We start from the raw sequence: 18375 nt of genomic DNA on the forward strand, positions 1-18375 counted from the left end.
ATCCCTTCTATTAGTCAACTGTTAATTTTTTTCACTTTTTGTTGACACGGCATGTGTGTGAAGCCCACGCATAGTAATAGATAAAACTTTGAACATGTCCTTTGATTTTAATTTGTCCCTGAACCCTTTTTCTAAGAGCAGTGAGTATTTTCAAGTTTTTTTCTAAGAATGTTGGGTACCCTAAAGTTTTGTTAAAATAAAATTTAATAAATATTATTAAAATATTAAATATTTTAATATTTAGTAATTTAAAATATTTAGGGTTAATGAGAAAAATAGACTTTGAAATATTGCATGAAAAGTGCCTTGAACTCTAAACTCTTAATGCAAAATGAACTCTAAACTTTTAAATTTACAGTGAATTTAAACCCTACCAATCAAATGTTAACATGGCAATCCCTTGCTAATATGTCATTTGTTAATTAACTTCATATACCCTAAACTATTATGTGAGTAATGTTTTAGACTCTAAATTTTGAAATTTTAACCAAATTACCCCTACTATTTATGTATAAAATGTTAACTGTTATGTAAACCAAATTAGCCCAAGCATGGTTCACTAGGTTGAATGCATCGTTAGCCATGGCAAATGACCCATAATTTAGTGAAATGATGTTTTTGCCCCTTTTTTTAATGTTTTCCCAACTATTGGTATGTCATGCTCTTGTATGCACTATAACTTTAATTTAGTTTTATTTTAAATAATTTTTATTTATATAATGGTGAAAACTTGGGATCCTATTGAAAAATAAGTTTAATTATTAGAAGATTTTAATTAACTGGTTAATTTAAGTTTTAAATTCACTGATGAAATCATTATCTTTTGTATCCATCATTTGTAAAATCCTTTGATACTTAAATTCCTTTTTAAATGAGATCTCAAGTTTTCACCATTAAATAAATAAACATTATTTTAAAATAAGACTAAGTTAGGATTATAGAATATACAGAAGCATGAGATACAAATCATTTGTAAAACATTGCATAAAAGGGGAAAAATATCATCTCACAAAATTATGAGTCGTTCGTCACAGCTAATAATGTGTTCACTGCGACAGACCATGTTGGGGCTAATTTAGTCTGTATAATAGTCAACATTCTATACATAAATGGTGGGAGTAATTTGCTTAAAATTTTAAAGTTGAGGATCCAGGACACTACTTGAGTAATAGTTTAGGGTCTATGATGTTAATTAATAAAATGATATATTAGCAAGGGATTGCCATATTAGCATTTGATTGGACCCTACGCTGAACAATATGGTGAATAGTAACAGTGTTAACAAAAAGTTAATGGTAGGATTTAATTTGTCATGAATTTAAAAGTTTAGAGTTCATTTTAAATATTTTAAGAGTTCAGATTCCAGGCATTTTTTGCATAATACTTTAGGGTCCATTTTACTCATTAACCCTAATATTTAATAATTTAAATATTATTATATTAAAACATTATGCCACCCATTTTAACATTTTTGATATTTTGCAATTTTACATTAAAAATGAAGAGAATAAACCTCCAAATTAATGAAGGAATTTTTTTCTTCCCATCTCCATTTTTTTCTTGTTAAGTAACTTTTTTTTTTGTAACACATCAACGAAATAAGAAATATCTTTTAAATAAATGCTTTTGTTCTCATATTATTTGTCACTCCCCGATATTAAAGGTGCGACAGGCATAGAATATGAGATACACTCACATTCCATAAGCCTTAATTAACTAAATATAAAAATAAAATATCAATAAATAAACCCTACTAGTCAAAAAGGCTCTTAATATATACATAATTATAAAGTTGGTGAAATTTTAAACATTCTATAAAAATTTCAACAAAATCTCCCCTATAACTACGACCTCCCAAAATTTCTATAGGAGCAAAACCTGTCAGCCAAACCAGAATGGAGCTTAACTCCACACCAATATATTTCACAACAACAAAATAAAACTAAGACCTAAATACAATATACGTGGAGCGCTAAATTTATAATTTTAATATAATATATAATTGCATCAAAATGAATTGTCAAAGATTGCTCCCACTATCCAAAAAACAATAATGCCCCTCAATGATCGACAAAAGATGTAGGGTTAGCTACAATATGAGACCAAAGAAATTTTCGGTGAGTAGCGTTTCAATCAAGTTTGTAAATTATAAATAAATAAATAAATAAAAATGTGAAAATAATAACTAATAATTTAATTTAAACAAATCAAAGAAATAATGAAACACTTGCCTTAATTAACAATAAATGATGAGTTTGCTTAATGGTATAATCGTAGAAGGACCAACAATATTAGAACTCGATAAGTTTATAAAAATTTTATAATATATATAATATTTTGAGTAATGGTGCAATTTTAAAAATGCCTTTAAAGAAATTAATATAAAATCAACAAGTTTTAAGTCCAATTTAGGAGGGCTTTATTAGAATGAATAACAGGCGTGGACATACAGTTCACGAGGGTAAGTAACATATTCGGCGTGGCAAGAAGCCACAAATAATAGGTGCAAGCATAAAGCTCATGAACAACAAGTGTGGATTACATCCACGAAACTACATTCTCCACTCCATATGTGTTGGCCAGCACACGGGGCTAACAACTCCAATGCACCCTACTAGCTAGGTGTACCATGGTACGCCAAGGGCTAACAGAATTGCTGTTAGCATCCAGCATTCTGAATTCAATCCCCCTAATTAAAAATCAAGCGTGCATGGAGCAAGAATAAAATTTTCAAAATTTTTCACTTTCAAATAAGCTGTTCAACAATCATTTTTCATTTCTTATGTTCATCTTCCTATCCTCCATGCACAAATTGTCATAATAAAAAATTTCATATCAAACATAGAATTTATTAAGTTACTTTTGAAACGTAATACCATTTGTCATATATCAACTTCAATCATTACTTGGCAATAACATAAATCATGGGCAAAATCAAGAAATCATGATTTATAAATCAATTGTTATAAAAATAAAATTTGCACGAATATTTATACCGCCTATGAAAGAATAATATTAAAATTTAAATAAAGGGATTTTATAAACATTTTGCTAGAAATTTATTCGCAATGCTACCCACTCACCTGAGATTTTTCAATAATCTTATAGTTGAACTCCTTCAATTTTACGCTTACTTCAGTGATGCCCTAAATTAACCTAGCATTTAAACCAGCAACTCTTATATCATTATGATTTTCCTTCTTAATATAAGCAAGTGAACTAATATTCAAGCTCTTCACCAATTCTTTAAATTTTTGGTTAACCCTTTAAACTCTCAATAAATCTTTCAATAAATTCCATGAAGCAATCAACAACACTTGGAAGCATTCAATCTTGATCATTAACACAGCTCTTAATCCAAGCTAAACAAAATCTTAATTATTATGGAGCCTAGCAATTTTTCTTTAGGTGCTGTAGAATTGCCATGGATAGATCAACTTCATAATTCATATGAAGACATATACTTCCTCAAGTAGCATATATAATTCCTTTAAGCTCTAGTATGAAAATTAAAAATCTTATTCCCACCAATTTCTTCTTTTAAGCATTCCTACAAGCACTATAAGAATATTTACAACTAACTAAATTATGAACCCAGCATCCAAGCTTCCAACTTCTTCAAATGTTTAATTCTACAATCAAGATTCAGCTCATCATTAAAATGAAGAAGCACCCAACATAAACCAAACACCACCTCAATTTCCTCAAAATCATGATAGCAACAATGAAGAGCAAAGACACATCTTTCGGCTAGGGGAGGAAGAGAAAATGATTTGGTGTAACTATTGAAATCAAAGAAGGAGAAGAAAGTACTGATGATTTACCTTCACCCAAAGTGCAGCAGTGACAGTTATAATCAGCACATGGTCAACACCAAGAAGGAAAGAAAAAGCTTCAATGTGCCGCACGAACAAGAGGGAAGAACATCAAAAACCATTGGCTAGCAAAAGAAAGAAATTAAGTTTATCAAACACACATAGGCATGTCCTATAACTGAAGAGGAAAGGAAATTAAAGCTCATACACACTAACGATACAACAGAGAAGATTAGGACGAAACAGGGGCGGTGGCAAGGAGAGGATTTGGTGATAGCAACACTCCCAGCGGCGGGACGTGACGGCGAGGAAGAGACATAGTTGATGGTGAGCAAAGAAAATCAACCCCAAAGAACAGAAAGGCAGTGCAACAGGGAAGAGGAGAAGGAACAAAAGAACGATGCTCTCTCTCGCTATCTCTCCACTCTGCGTCTGAATAAAGAATTAGGACGAAAAGGATAAATATAAAACTTCTTAGAAAAATTACAAGTAATGACCCCATCAGATTTTTATTGTTATTATAATATTTTATTCATTATTCTTCTTTATAACAAGGAGCAAGGACACTTTAGTAATCTCCCCATATAAAACAAAATAAAATTAACTTTTGGATTAAGTAAAATTTGAACTTTAGACCTTCAAGTAAGTATCTAGTATAGAGTCTACTAGGTTAATATTCCTATTAGTCATAAGACTAAAATAAATAAATAAAATATCAATTAGAAGAAAATTATTTAATTTAAAATTTAGGATCATTACATTATTGGTTTTGATTTGTTATGTTTTTAATTTTACTCCTAACACTACAATATATAGAGAATATTAAATTTGAGTAGTGTAATATTTTAGAGGAAGATTATTAGTTAACCAAAAAAATTACAAAAAATTACCTAAAATTTTAATGAACTAAACCAATATTAAAAATATGAGTAAGTTCTAACATGTACAAAAGATATAATAATTTAGATATTGTCTCAAATAAAAGATCAAAAATTGATATATAAAAAATAAGAAGTTATATATAATTAAATTTATAAAATACTAATTTGAGTTGTTAATATTTAAAAAGTAATTTATAAATTTTGAGTAAATATTTCTAAATAATAATATTTAAATTATTAAATTTTATTTTAAGAAGACTTTAGTGTATCCAATGCTATTGGAAAAAGATTTTAGGACACCCAACACTTTTAGAAAAAATGTTCAGAGGAAAATTGGTACTAAAGAATATAGTCAGAGTTTTACCTATCACTGTGCATGGCTCCACGCACATATCTCGTTAGCAAAAAATGATAAAAGTTAATGACCTCCTAATAGAAAGGTGTTTTTGAATCTCAAAAAAATACTTCAAAAAGAAAATTGCCCCACTTAAGAGTATAGAGTGCTTAATACTTTAAAAAAAAATGAGTACATGGACAGATTAAGACCTTAACCCTGAATATTACATTTATCAATAGTATTAGTTGTTATGTCAAAATATCCATTATTTGGAAAACTTTCATATTTAAATAATGAAAAATTACATTGTGGATTATTATATCAACCAATATACTTCAAATTATATGCCAGACATGAAAAGGGGTAAACCTATAGACATAAAAAAGTGCCTTGTTGTTATGATCATTTCTACTGCTTTGTGAAAATTGCAAAGTTGCAAGATGAAACATTTATTATGAAAACACCATGAAGTTCAAACAAGAATAATAAAAGTACTTAGTTTTATTACACATAAATTTTCAATACACACAGATACATATCAAATTGGCACTTGGATTATTTTTTTCAAAGAAAAAAAAAGAGAACAGTACCTCTAAATTTTATTAATGAACCCTCACTTCTGGCAGAGGAATACCATGGTTACATTGAAGATTTGAACCAAACCAACATAAGAAAAATACAAAAATTAAAACCTAGATTATTACATGCCAAACGTATGGACACTGGTAATGATTATTAAAAACACAAGTTAAACATTTTGTAACAATTTAAGTTCCATAACAATTCAACAAATGGAAGAGCTTAATTATTACAAAAGTAAAGTTATTAAATTAAATACAACAATGGAGAGGCACTAAAAGAGATTTCCCACCGCATTGTTGTTTAGTTGAAATTGGCTACACAAAACTGACCACCTATGATTGGCCTGAAACAATTGTTGCTGAGCTTTTTGTTGATCTTTTGTCTTTTCAAACCTTTCTTTTCTTACATTCTCAAACTCTTTATTAAGTTCAATCATTTCTATAGAATACTTCTTCATTTTCTCTTAAAGAAACGATACTTCAGCCTCACAATCTTGTATCTCTCAATCCAACACAGAGTTTTGTTCCTTCAGCTTGGCTTCCATGTCTTGAGCTTCATTCAAAAGCCTGAAAAATTTGTTCAACATAGCAAATGCTTGCTTGAAAGAATAAGTAAGGCCTGTAAAATCTCGGTGCAATGATTGTATTGCATCTTTAAGTCCATGGGATAAAACTCCATCATCAAAATAAAGGTGAAAAAAGAAGTTGAGAGCATCATCATGAGGAAATGTCTTATGATCACCAATTTGATCTTTGGACTCTTCAATATTCTATATAGAAGGGAAAATTAAATAAGTTACTGTCTTTGGCATCATCATGAGGAAATGTCTTAGGCAAAGAACCAAAGAGTGACTTTGCTGGTTTTGAATGAGTCGATGAGGTAATTATACCTTAGCATTATCTAGTGTAGAGCCTTTAGACCTCTCAACACCTTGCATAGCAAGAAAAATATGTAAATCACATGAGCTTTACACTTTTTTTATTTTCCTTTGATGAATTTCGTTCTTAGAAACTTTGATTTTTGTATCTATGACATTGTATATCATGATCTTCTCAAAACATTACTTTTATTTTATGAAGAATTTCAATATTAGTTATAAGCAAGAAATATCAGTTTTTGCAAGTGATGTTGCAGGTCGTCCCTCAAATCTTGATTCATTAGCTAATGTTTCATTCACCAACTCCTTATAAAAAATTAATTAATAGATATATAGATAGAATCAAGAAAGGATTTTGTTAAGAATATATGCATTCATTGGCCGCCAATCATATATGTAATTGAATTTAAGATTTGTTAAAGTTGGCAATGTTGCAAAGGAACAAGAATAAGGTCTAAAATCATAGTTTGAGCAATACCTTTGGACGTAGTTTGGGTAGAGAAACTAATGAGTCTTGGAGTGAGGTTGTTGGGTCTAAACAAGTTTCTGGTGCAATTATTAATGTAGCATTTTTGGGTGTAGAACTTTCTTTAATAATACCTTCAACTCTCTGTACAACAGCGAAAGATATGCAACATCAAGTCTTATACATATAGTAACCAAATCCATATTTTGCAATACTGCTATTACCTTTTGCTCTGCTATGTTTATGTTATCATCACCATTCTGTTCTTTGCACTCTTCAACATTCTATATAAATGAGAAAATTAATATGGTATTGTTTATCGCATCATGTGTTAAGCTTTACTTGAGTTCCTTGAAGAACTACATTATCTATAATTTCTCTATGCACACAGATTCACCTGTGTCAAGTTTGGTGAAGCAACTGGTGTCAATTCCTGCACATTATTCTAAGCATTGCTAGAAATATCTTCCAACCAAAATGTATACGGCCGCCAAATGTAATCCTCGTAATCTATATGGTTTACAAACACACACGCACACATTGTAAATTATATATTTTAAGTGCTAGAAAAAAGAAAGTACAACTTGACACATGATTCTCAAATCAAATTTCTATACTCTGAGATTAAATTTAAGCAATCGCAGTTTAACTATTTTCATGTGGCTGCTATCATCAAAACAAACTTATTTTTATTGATAAGAAGTTATGTTTAATGTGCTTTAATTATGAAAATAAATTCTCGCAATCTATGATAATTAATTAGTAGGAACTGGCATTTACAAAACCTTAATTATACGCTGTAACAATTTACACTTCAATTTCAGAAATCAGGAAATAAAACCATGCATAAGAACTTGTAACTAGTAAAAGTGATTTGACGTCTCTCGCCAAATTGAAGTTTTCCATATGCTGTATTGGAATTGGAATTTGCTGACCATGTGCGTCCTTAATGCACAATGAATGATGTACAAAATATATTTTATTCTAAATAAATTTTCTTTTAGAAATTTGAAAACTTGAATTTACTTAAAAAAAATTATCATGTCCACAATAAAATATGTGACTATCAATCCCAACTTGTCGATAGCAAAATTTTTCAAAAAAATCATGATAATTGTGTATATAAAAATGATAAATGATATGCGTTTCTTAATCTACAATGATTTGAAAGACATTTCTTGTATTCAAGCACACCAAGCTAATTATTTTACAAGGAAAAAAGGGGGGAAAACCCTCTAAGCTAACAGCCATATGTTTCCGTATGATGGATTGATGGGTATCATTTGTGTTTATTGTAAATCACCAAATTCTTCTCATATTTGTCGTTTTACGAAATGATCAATATACATATACATACATACATATATATATATATATATATATAAAAGTGAAAAAAAGAGTCACAACATGAATCCTTGTAATATCAGTGAACTCAAACATGTTTTATTAATATTTTATATATATATATATATTATAATCATTTACTGAAAAATATTTTTCAAAAAATCTTAATTAACATGAATTTATCATGTGAATTTAAAATATAATTAAATATTTTTATCTTATATGTGTATGTATATATATACATATCATTGAGACATGTTAAGTAAGATAAAAACTTGAAATTGATGACAGAGTGGAAGCAATAATTATAATGATAAGAAATATATGCATATATATATATATATATAACCATCACACAAGCACAAATAATATTAAGTACCTAGATCATTTTTTAATATTTGCACCAAATCCAGCAAAGCTATAGTGGGAGTGAGAGTAGTAGAGAGTTGGGGACATTGATCTACAACAAGGTATCTCACGCTTTGGAGATTATGAATGTTGAGACTATGTACAGTGAGTTTTGGTAATTGAAAAAGTATTGCAACATTCAAGTTAGGAATGAGAGTTTCTTTTATAGACATTGTCTCTACTTCTTCATCTCCCAATACTCTCTCTAGCTTTGATGCTTTAGATATCCACATTCCCCTTAGTTTGGGAAGCATACCACATGCTGGCTTAGAGAATACATGTTTCAATTTATGACAATCTTTGATGAAGATTATGGTGAGACTTGGAAAGATAGCAGGATGTCGAGGATTGAGCACATTTTGATTTTCTGGATTGAGCACATTTTGATTTTCTTTGACAATTGCCTCCAATTCCTTACAAGAATATATGAAAATATATTCCAAATGTGGGAGCACATGACATGTAGAGACAGAGAATACAAATTTCAACTTATCATAATTTCTAACTTCAATTGAAGTGAGATTTAGGAAGATAGCAGGTTGGTGAGGATTTAGCATGTTTTTATTTTCTTCTTCTTCATCATCTCCAATTATTTCTTCCAAATCCTTGCACTGCCAAATCTCAAATATTCTCAACTGTGGAAGGCTTCTCGTGATGGATGCAGGGAATATAACTCTTAAATTGTCACAATTCCAAATATGTAAATGATCAAGATGTTGAAGGAGTAAGAAATTTTTGGGACCCCTCCATATATCCCTCAACCTTGGTAGATCCCCAATTCAAGCCATTGTAAGCTTGAGTTCACTTGTTGTACATTGTTAGGAATCTCATTCGCATTGAAAATAACTTCTACTTCAATATTAGACACATCAAGTGATTGTAATGTTTGTAGTGAGGACACAGCTGCCTTCAACAGCTCCTACAAATAAAAAAGAATATGAATCCATAAGCTATATAATAATGCTGAACAACAATCAGCATAATTAATTATATATGTTTCACAACTATATAAAAGCAAGAAAGTCAGTATGCCATGTTGTGCTCTCTGCCACATATACTTTACCAATCACCCTCTTCTTCATTTTTGATTATGGGTACTTTAAAATTTAATTAACATCAACATCCATAAATTAAATTCATTTCATTTAGGAGTCCAAATGGAAACTTCAATTAGAAATTAATATGTTCTTCTTTATTACACGTACTGTTGACATTCTAATAGATTAAACATAGAGGACATGAATTTTTCTTCATTAAATTGTAGCAAACGTTAAACTATATTCATAAACCAGCAGATGTTGAAACATTTTTGAATATTTAAAATAATCATGCATAATTAAAAAATAATACAATAAATAAAATGAACAATATTATATTAGAAGACATCGTACCTCTGATGCTATCTGATCATGCATTTGACTTAATCCGCATCCAGCAATCCAATGATTCATGGACATGGAATTCAATTGATGGCAATTATTCAACCACATATATGTCAAAGATGGGCATGTTGGATGATAATTTTTCAGACAAATGCTAATGATATTTGACAAGGCTTGTAGAGTTAGGTTTCTCAAAGACAAAAAAGTGGATTATTTGGAATTCGTTTAGGTTTGGATTTTCATAAATGGATGGGCCAAACACACTCTTTAATTTAGGAGCATTCATTATTTGTAGATCTTCCAATTTTGCAAAGGCTTTGAGCACGAGAGACGGGCATTGAGTATTCTAGTTAAAGGCACTCATCTATTGTTAGTCTTTTCAAATTTGGGAATGTAGATCTATAGCTCCCTTGATGTTCACTATCACATGCAACTATATCTTCCCTTTTTTCTGCTGTTGCATGCTCAAGTGAATCGCAATTCAATATCTTTAGGACCTCTAATTTTGCAAAAAGACCCAACAGAAGCTAACCATGATACAAAGACTTCAAATGCCTCATCCTTTATATAGTTAGATAAGTCAATTTGGAGATAATTCCAACTTCACCCAAATGATTTGCAGGATTTATCATATACTCTATCTCCTTCAAGAAAAGGACTGAAAGTTCAGCCAAAGCATCTATATCCCCTCTTATTGTTTGAAACACATGAGAAAATATATATTTACAACTTGTCATTCTCCCTATGGAAAGAACCTCTGCTCTTTGCATTATATCCTTAATTGTTGCATTTAATATATAAGTTTCAAAATTATCAACATGTAAGCTTCTTGTAGTAGGAAACTTTTTTTAATTAAAACTGCCTCCAAAATTTATACAATAACTTTTTGGTGTAAATTTATTAAAGAATTCACCAATATTCTTGCATGGGTCAAGTGAAACTCCAACATTTTCACAAAAATACAAGACTACCAATTGGGAACACATTCCAATCACTTCAAAAGGATTTCTTTGAATATCACATGTCCAAATATCTAATAACCTCATGCTTTTATGTTCTACAATGCATTTAGGCAATTCGTTGAAAGAACAATCCCATAATGTAAGAGACTCGAGTCTACTAAGGCTTTCAATGAATGAGATGTCTTCTAATGACAAATTTTGAAAGAATAGGCAACAAAGATTATTTATCAAATGGGTTGACTTTGAGCATTGTAGAGTTGTTTTTTTATCCAACCAGAAGTTACATTTAAGAATCAAAACTCGTAGCTTTTCTATGTGTTTAAGAAAAACATTTGCTAGATCAATAGCACTAATTTCATTTATAGAAATAGAAAAAAGCTCAAGTTCAGAAAAATCCAAATTATAAGATAATGCCTTCATGTCATCAAGCCACAAATATCTTACAATATCATCCTTCAAAATCATATCTTCTTTTAATGTTTTTTGTCCTAATTTGTCTTCTTTAATAATCAACCTAATCTCCTTCTTTAAAATCCAGAGAGTTACATCACGAACCAAATCATGCATTTTGACGTGATCATTTTTTTCATCAACTTCTAGTAGCAAACAAGAATCTATAAGCCTATTTTTGCCTTTAATGATCACTTGGTTTCTTAGCCTTTGATATGAGTCAACTTCTTTCACAAGACCAAGTCCTACTCCTAACATGGTTAATTCTTCAATTGGAATTTCATAATCCTCAAGAAATATAGAGCACAACAAGAAGATTGACTTGGTTTGACCAAGGTTGTTTTCCTAGATCCCCTTATGCCATGTAATCCAATCAGGTGGACATGTTCATCTTTTAGTGCCTCCAAAAGTTCATTACTAGCCACCTGCCTATTGTTGAAGCATATGAAACCTTTTGAAGAAAAGTAGTTCATGTCGACAAGTGTGGTAAATTAAGAAAATTTTGGGAATTCAATTTTGCGATACTCTCTAATTTCATTGATTTTCCTTTGAATTTGTTTAGCAAGAGTGTAACGCTTGATCAAGCTTGGAAAATACTTAAAACAAGATGTCTTGTTTTTGTTCTTTATCTTTTCTTCTAGCTACACCACTTTTACCACCAAAGAGTTTGCTTCACACAACCATATCTCAACTTCTTTAACAACATTTTTTGTTTGCTTCTTATCCTCTTTAGCTCGATGAAGAACATCTCCTACTTTGGATTGCAACTTTGTTTTTTCTGCTTCAAGCTCTTTGGCATACTTGTTGAAGCAGAAAGAATAAGAAGCTTCATGTATTGTTGCATTCACTAACTTGCTCAAAATATTGTTTACAAAAGAGACAACAATGTCTATGTCCTCTAAAAGTACAGATATAATTCATGAGATAATATGATCATAATTTTGAATGCTATAAAAATAATATTTGGTATTAGATAGAGGGAAAAATAATAATTAAGGACTCATTTTCTTAATACTTAAACAAATTGAAAATCAAATTCATCTTACTCTAAAAAAAAAATCTTTGGTGACTATAGAAATAACTTCATTGCAAACAAAATAAAAAACCTAAAAAGAACAGGAAAAAAAAACATTTCTAATTCACATGGAGAAATTCATGTTGTAAATTAAGAGAGTATTTGATAACTTAAAAAAATTCAATATATAGCAATTTAGCTATATAATTTACAAAATAAATTTAATTCTTAATCCTTTATAGTCAACTTTTCAATTATTTTATTTGGTTGTTTAGCACTTTTTATGCAAAAAATAAAAAGGAAATGTTAAAAAATGCAAATAGATTAAATTTAATATTTTCAAAAAAATTAATTTTGAAATGAATGCTTTAAAGTTTTAATCAAAATATCTTTTTAAATATTTTATAATGACCCTAAATTTGTAAATAAATAATTCTCCTAATTGATATTTTTTTTAAATTAGTTTTATAGGAAAGGAAGAGCAGTGATTTATTGTAACTTATGCTTGTACCTTATTTGAAGGTCCAAAGTTCAAATTTTCTTGAGTAATAGGTTAATTTTATTTTGTTTTAATAATGGTAAAATTGCAAAAGTACTCTTGTCTTTTGTATTATAAAAGAAAAAAGTTGGGGGTCATTCCTGTAATTTTTGCAATTAGTCTTGGTTCAGATTTTTTTTTCTTCTTATGCAAAGAACAAAGCACCGTAAGCATATATTATTTTTCCTTCTCTCCATCGACAATGAGCTCCTTTGAGTCCTTCACCATTGACTTGCTCCCTCTACACCATCAGCCTACTTCTTCCTTCATCATCGTTGTTCTGCAACTAAAAGTGGCGAGGCTTGGTTTATTTTCTCCTCTCCTTCCTTGTTTTGGCTGTCGCACAAGTTCAGCGGTGTGTGTGAGAAGTTGAGTCATTGAAGATGAGAAATCCTTGCCTTTCCTCTATCCTTCGCTTTTCCTTCTCTATTCATGCTTCTACTGCAGTTGCTGCAGTTTTGGTGGTTGTGGGATGCGTCAATTTCTTTCTCTCCACTTTTTCCCTCAATCTAGCTTTGCTCATTTCTCTTTTGGGTTTTTGTTTGTTCACATGGCAATATATTGTTGGCTTGCAAAATTTTCTTTCTTCTCCCTTGTTTATGTCGCTTATCGGTGTAGGAAGGAATTTCATTTTTCTCATTCTTCCTCTATTAAGTTTAGTGTTGATTACTTTTGTGTTGTGTGTTGAAATTACAAGTTGATTATTTCTTTTTTTTTAGTTTCTGTGCGTGAGGTATGGGAGAAATTAATAAGATTAAGCAAGCTGAAATTTAAACATGGAGAACATGTTAAATGGATAATTTCACTAAATTTGTTACAATTACTTAAGGAAGACGAGAGTGGGTTGAATTTTAATCGAGCATAAATTGATTCTTGAAAGGGAATTTGATTGGGAAAGCATGATGAATTTAAGTATGAATATTTGGGGACTTGTTGGGCAAAGGGTTGAAGGTTAAAAAAGTTTAATTGAATGAATTGGAAATTAATGCACACCAGTTATTTGTTAAAAGGTCTAATAGAGAATCAAATCTCACTTAAATTATTAGTTGTGGCTAAGCATCATAGAGAAACTATGATAGAAATTATGATGTTGGGGAAATTTTGAATTATTTAAATTAATATTGGTGGTGTTAATGCTGGAAGGGAGTCTATTAAATTTGTAGAAAGCCTTTTAAAACCTCATTATTATATCTTATAGGATATTTGGAAGAACATAAATTTGAAGGATTATATCTTTGGATTTGAAGTAACGTTAGGTAAGTTAATAGCATCTTAATGGTTCGTTATCAAACTTGTTTTATTAAAAATATTGTTTGACCATATTTATATGTTACATTCTTTTTTTATATAAACCTCTAGATTCCTTAAAATTAAATGGTAAATTATTTTTAATTTAGTCTTACTTAATAGTTAATTATTTTAATTTTATTGTCGATGGTTGAATTTGGAAATGTTTTCTACATAAATGAATTTTTAGAAATATTTGAAATTATTTTCTTCAAAGGAATATCCGAAGGTAATGGCTATGTTGACCTTCATGTAAGAGAAATTATGTTGATTTTATATCCATGTATGTTTGATTTGAAATGTGAGATTTAATCAAAATGCTGGTTGCTAACGATAGTTTCCATTAGCCTTTAGCACGCCATGGTACACTCAGTTAGCAGGGTGCATTAGAGGTGCTAGCCCCGTGTGCCAGCCAACACATGTGAAGTGGAGGATGTAGTTTCATGGACATAATCCATGCCTGTTATTCGTGAGCTTTATACTTGCACCTATTTTCCTGCTTCTTACCATGCAGGATATGTTATTTATCCTCGTGGACTGTGTGTTCACGCTTGTTAATTGTTCTGATTTAGTCCTGCTAAAGAAAGAGTTTTGATGCTTATTTTCTTTATGTTTGATTTTGAAAAGTAAACGATTATTATTTTTTTACGGTATATGGATTTTGTATTGAGAAACATAAGTCCCAAGGTGTTTAGGCATATGAGGAAATGAAAGGTGGAACTTGAATTTCTAATAATTTTAATTTAATTCTTATCTTCATACTTTACGCATTTACATAGTTGTTAGTCTTGATGTTTATGAAGATGCATTTATATTATAACAACTAATTATTTTAATAAGTTTATAATTAACTTATTGATTTTACTTTCTATTATTTATTTCAACTATAAATTGGGACATTATTCACTGAAAATACTTTTGGTCCTAGATTACAGAGTTAGTGATGTACCTTCTACTGACCTCTAATAGGGCTCATTGCTGAATTAATTAAAAGATCCTTTGAGGACATCTTTTTTTTTATGTAAATGTTTAGTTATATGTTATATTTTGAAATTCATGATTAGGTGCTCTATGTTAACTGTAGATAGAATCCTGACCTGTGATATATTTATCTATTTGTTGTGGAGGAGTAGAGCTCCGCATTCTTGACTTGGACTGTATATTACTGTTGTAAAGATTTCAAGAGATCATATTTGTTAGGGAGGTTTTTCCGAAATTTTTACAAAAAAGTTTAGAAATCTTGTGTGCATATGAAAATATTATAATGACTTTGTATCCTATTTCAAATGGATTAAAATATTATATTGAAGTTTCCTTGATTAAGGCTTAAGGGATATATGTTTGTGCATATATCCTGTGCCGAACATGTCCAATTTTGAGGCGTGATAGTTTCCATGATTCAGATCTTCCCCCAAACATACACATAGAGTAAATTGCATTCACCTCGTAATGAGACTACTTGTAAATTGCTATTTGCCATAGAAACATGTATAAATTGTTCTTGTTTCTTCAATTGTGCTTGAAAAGCTAGTGCACATTGCTTCAAGGAACTAGGCCTTAAGAGATAAACAAGAACATGCCTTGGCATTGACTCAATTCTGAAATTTGGAATTGCTAAACCAAGCTAAAGGAATCAAAAGATTAATGCTAGGATTTTCTTTAGTCAAGTCTGAGCAGAAGTAAAGCAAATTATGTGGGATGGCGATTTTGCACTTTAAAGGAAGAAAGAAATAAAAATTAAGGGATAATAAGTAATGTCATGAACAGATTGAAGGGGGAGCTAGAGCATTGATCTTTGAATTTCTTTACAAGCAACCTGAAATTTCCTTTTTTTTTGGTATCTTTAGATTTATTGTCAAACAACTAAGTACTAACCCATTCTGTTTCTCCATTCAAACATGCATATAAAATTGTGCATTTAGCTTGTAATGGAATATCTACTTTGCCACAACACTAGTGTTAATAGTTGTAGTTAAACCTTCATCTGGTATTTTGTTGATTCCTTTCCTTTAGCTTTTGACAGAAGGGTTTGTGTCAGTTTCCATTATTTTCATCTTCCCTTGATGAGCTGGACTTGAAAAACTTAAGATTGTAAAATCTAGAGTTTGCTTCACAAATATATTCTATATCATGTGTGCTGACAACACCTTTCTATTTGGACTAGGGGAGAATCTAGTAGTTAAATTCACTTGATATTACTTTCATTGCTAGAGGATAAAGGAGAAATTATATATTTTAATTTTCTAATAATGGATATTTGTTCCTTAGGATTAATGAAATTGGCTTTTGATTTTTAATCATGTAATCATTTTTTTTATTAACCAAATGGCTTGTACGTTCACTTAGTTCATGTTCCTGATTTTTGCTAATTTATTTTCTTGGTTGTTCAATGAAATTGTTAGGTTTGTTATGGATGAGCCCTTGATACTAAAGTTTCAAGTTTCAAAAGAAAAGGAGTTGAGTTTACTCCGTTAGACATATCTCTCAGGGAGACGATCAAAAGCTTGAAAGACAAGAAGTTTCTTGATTTTTAATCATGATATCTCCTGCAAATATTGATAATCGTGACCATGTTTTCATCCACACCTTTGGTTTTGAAGGCTTGGCATCCTTTGTAAAACATGGTTGAAAGGACATAATTGTGATACGAGGATTGTAATAAATAATGATAATTAATTTTAATTTTACATTTCATAATGATTACCTGCCAAAAGGATTGCTAATACTAACTAGCTATTAATATGAAAAGGACATGTTCACAAGATATAAATAATACAGCTCATGTTAATGTTATCTTGTAGGTGAGGTTGCTGATTTTGCCATAAATAGTGACTTGGCTTGCTTTTATGAATTTCAGCAAGGTTAAAATGGAAAATGCTAAATTTTGAAAGTTGCTTTGTCAACTTATACCTACTGGAGATGTGCTAACAGCCCATCACAACCCAACCTCTTCGACTTATCCATTTGGATGTGAAGCACAAGAATCCCTCAACAATACTTTTTGTGATTGTCCTTTTATCAGAGCCATCTGGTTTGGCTCCTTGTCTTTTTGCTCTCTGACATTTCTAATTCATGATTGGTTAATTGGATTTTGAAAACTTTAAAGAACTTTGCCCAGGCCAATAATTTCCAAGCCATAGAAGGTATTTTTCTCCTCCTTCATATGATTTGGCAAAAAGAAACACTGCTTTACACAGTGATTTTCAATAGACTCTAATGTTAGTAATTAGATGATTTCACAGTCAATTTTTTTCCTTAATCTACATGTAAATGGAATTCTGGTATAAATAAGATGCGATCGAAAATCACTTGTAACCAAATGGGTTAATGGTATATAGAGCATCAAAGTATCATTCAGATCTTAAACATTGGTTCAAGCTACATCGACTCTAGATTATGAAATATACATCACCAAGTTCAAGAAGAGAGGACTAACAAGTTGTGTAGATATTATCGAACTAAATGATGAAGCATTGCAGTGCATATTGATCACAGAATCCAAGTAAATGGATCCAAACCAATTTGGCCTTGCATGTATGAGATTGATCCTGTTCTAGATCCAGGTAAAGAATTCCATGCAGTTACATCAATTGGTTGAACTTCACAGAAGTTTCCAAAAAGACCACTATATTCAACCGACTGAGGAAAATATAGAGAATCTCTTCCAACCAGACATCCATCTTTTGCTTTAGGATATCTATATCTTAATTCTTCTCTTTTATCTATTGACTCTTTTTTTTTTACATGTCCTTTTTCTAAAGCTACTTTTAGTTTGTAATTATTGACTTATTATTAATATAATTGTTTGACTTTTTATTAAAAAAAAAGAAAACTTAGCATTGTAGAGAGATGTTTAAGTGAATTGAGTCTCATACATTGCTTAGAGCTTGAAGTTGGAAGTCACATTTATAACTAAGTAGTGAATTTAGAAGACTATATATTGATGTGTTATAAAAAATGAGAAATTTATGCATGGACGTGATACACAATGTTATCCATGGTCTGTCGGATAAAAACATACCATGTTAGAA

General features: G+C 30.3%; 2 long non-coding RNA genes across 2 annotated transcripts; one reads left to right on the forward strand and one right to left on the reverse strand.

Moving 5' to 3' along the window:
- Positions 1 to 2443: 2443 nt before the first annotated feature.
- Positions 2444 to 4223, reverse strand: LOC129301811 (uncharacterized). The gene is made up of 3 exons (XR_008591100.1): positions 4024 to 4223; positions 3825 to 3940; positions 2444 to 2689 (listed from the first exon to the last, which is right to left on the reverse strand). It is a non-coding gene; the product is annotated as an uncharacterized LOC129301811 (long non-coding RNA).
- Positions 4224 to 13263: 9040 nt separating this feature from the next.
- Positions 13264 to 17041, forward strand: LOC129299997 (uncharacterized). Its single transcript, XR_008590683.1, has 2 exons — positions 13264 to 14313; positions 14692 to 17041. It is a non-coding gene; the product is annotated as an uncharacterized LOC129299997 (long non-coding RNA).
- The last annotated feature ends 1334 nt before the right edge of the window (positions 17042 to 18375 follow it).

This window comes from Prosopis cineraria, unplaced genomic scaffold (genome assembly GCF_029017545.1).
Source record: "Prosopis cineraria cultivar Desert tree isolate PC_DT_omini unplaced genomic scaffold, ASM2901754v1 PC2, whole genome shotgun sequence".
In the NCBI taxonomy this organism is placed as follows: Eukaryota; Viridiplantae; Streptophyta; class Magnoliopsida; order Fabales; family Fabaceae; genus Prosopis; species Prosopis cineraria.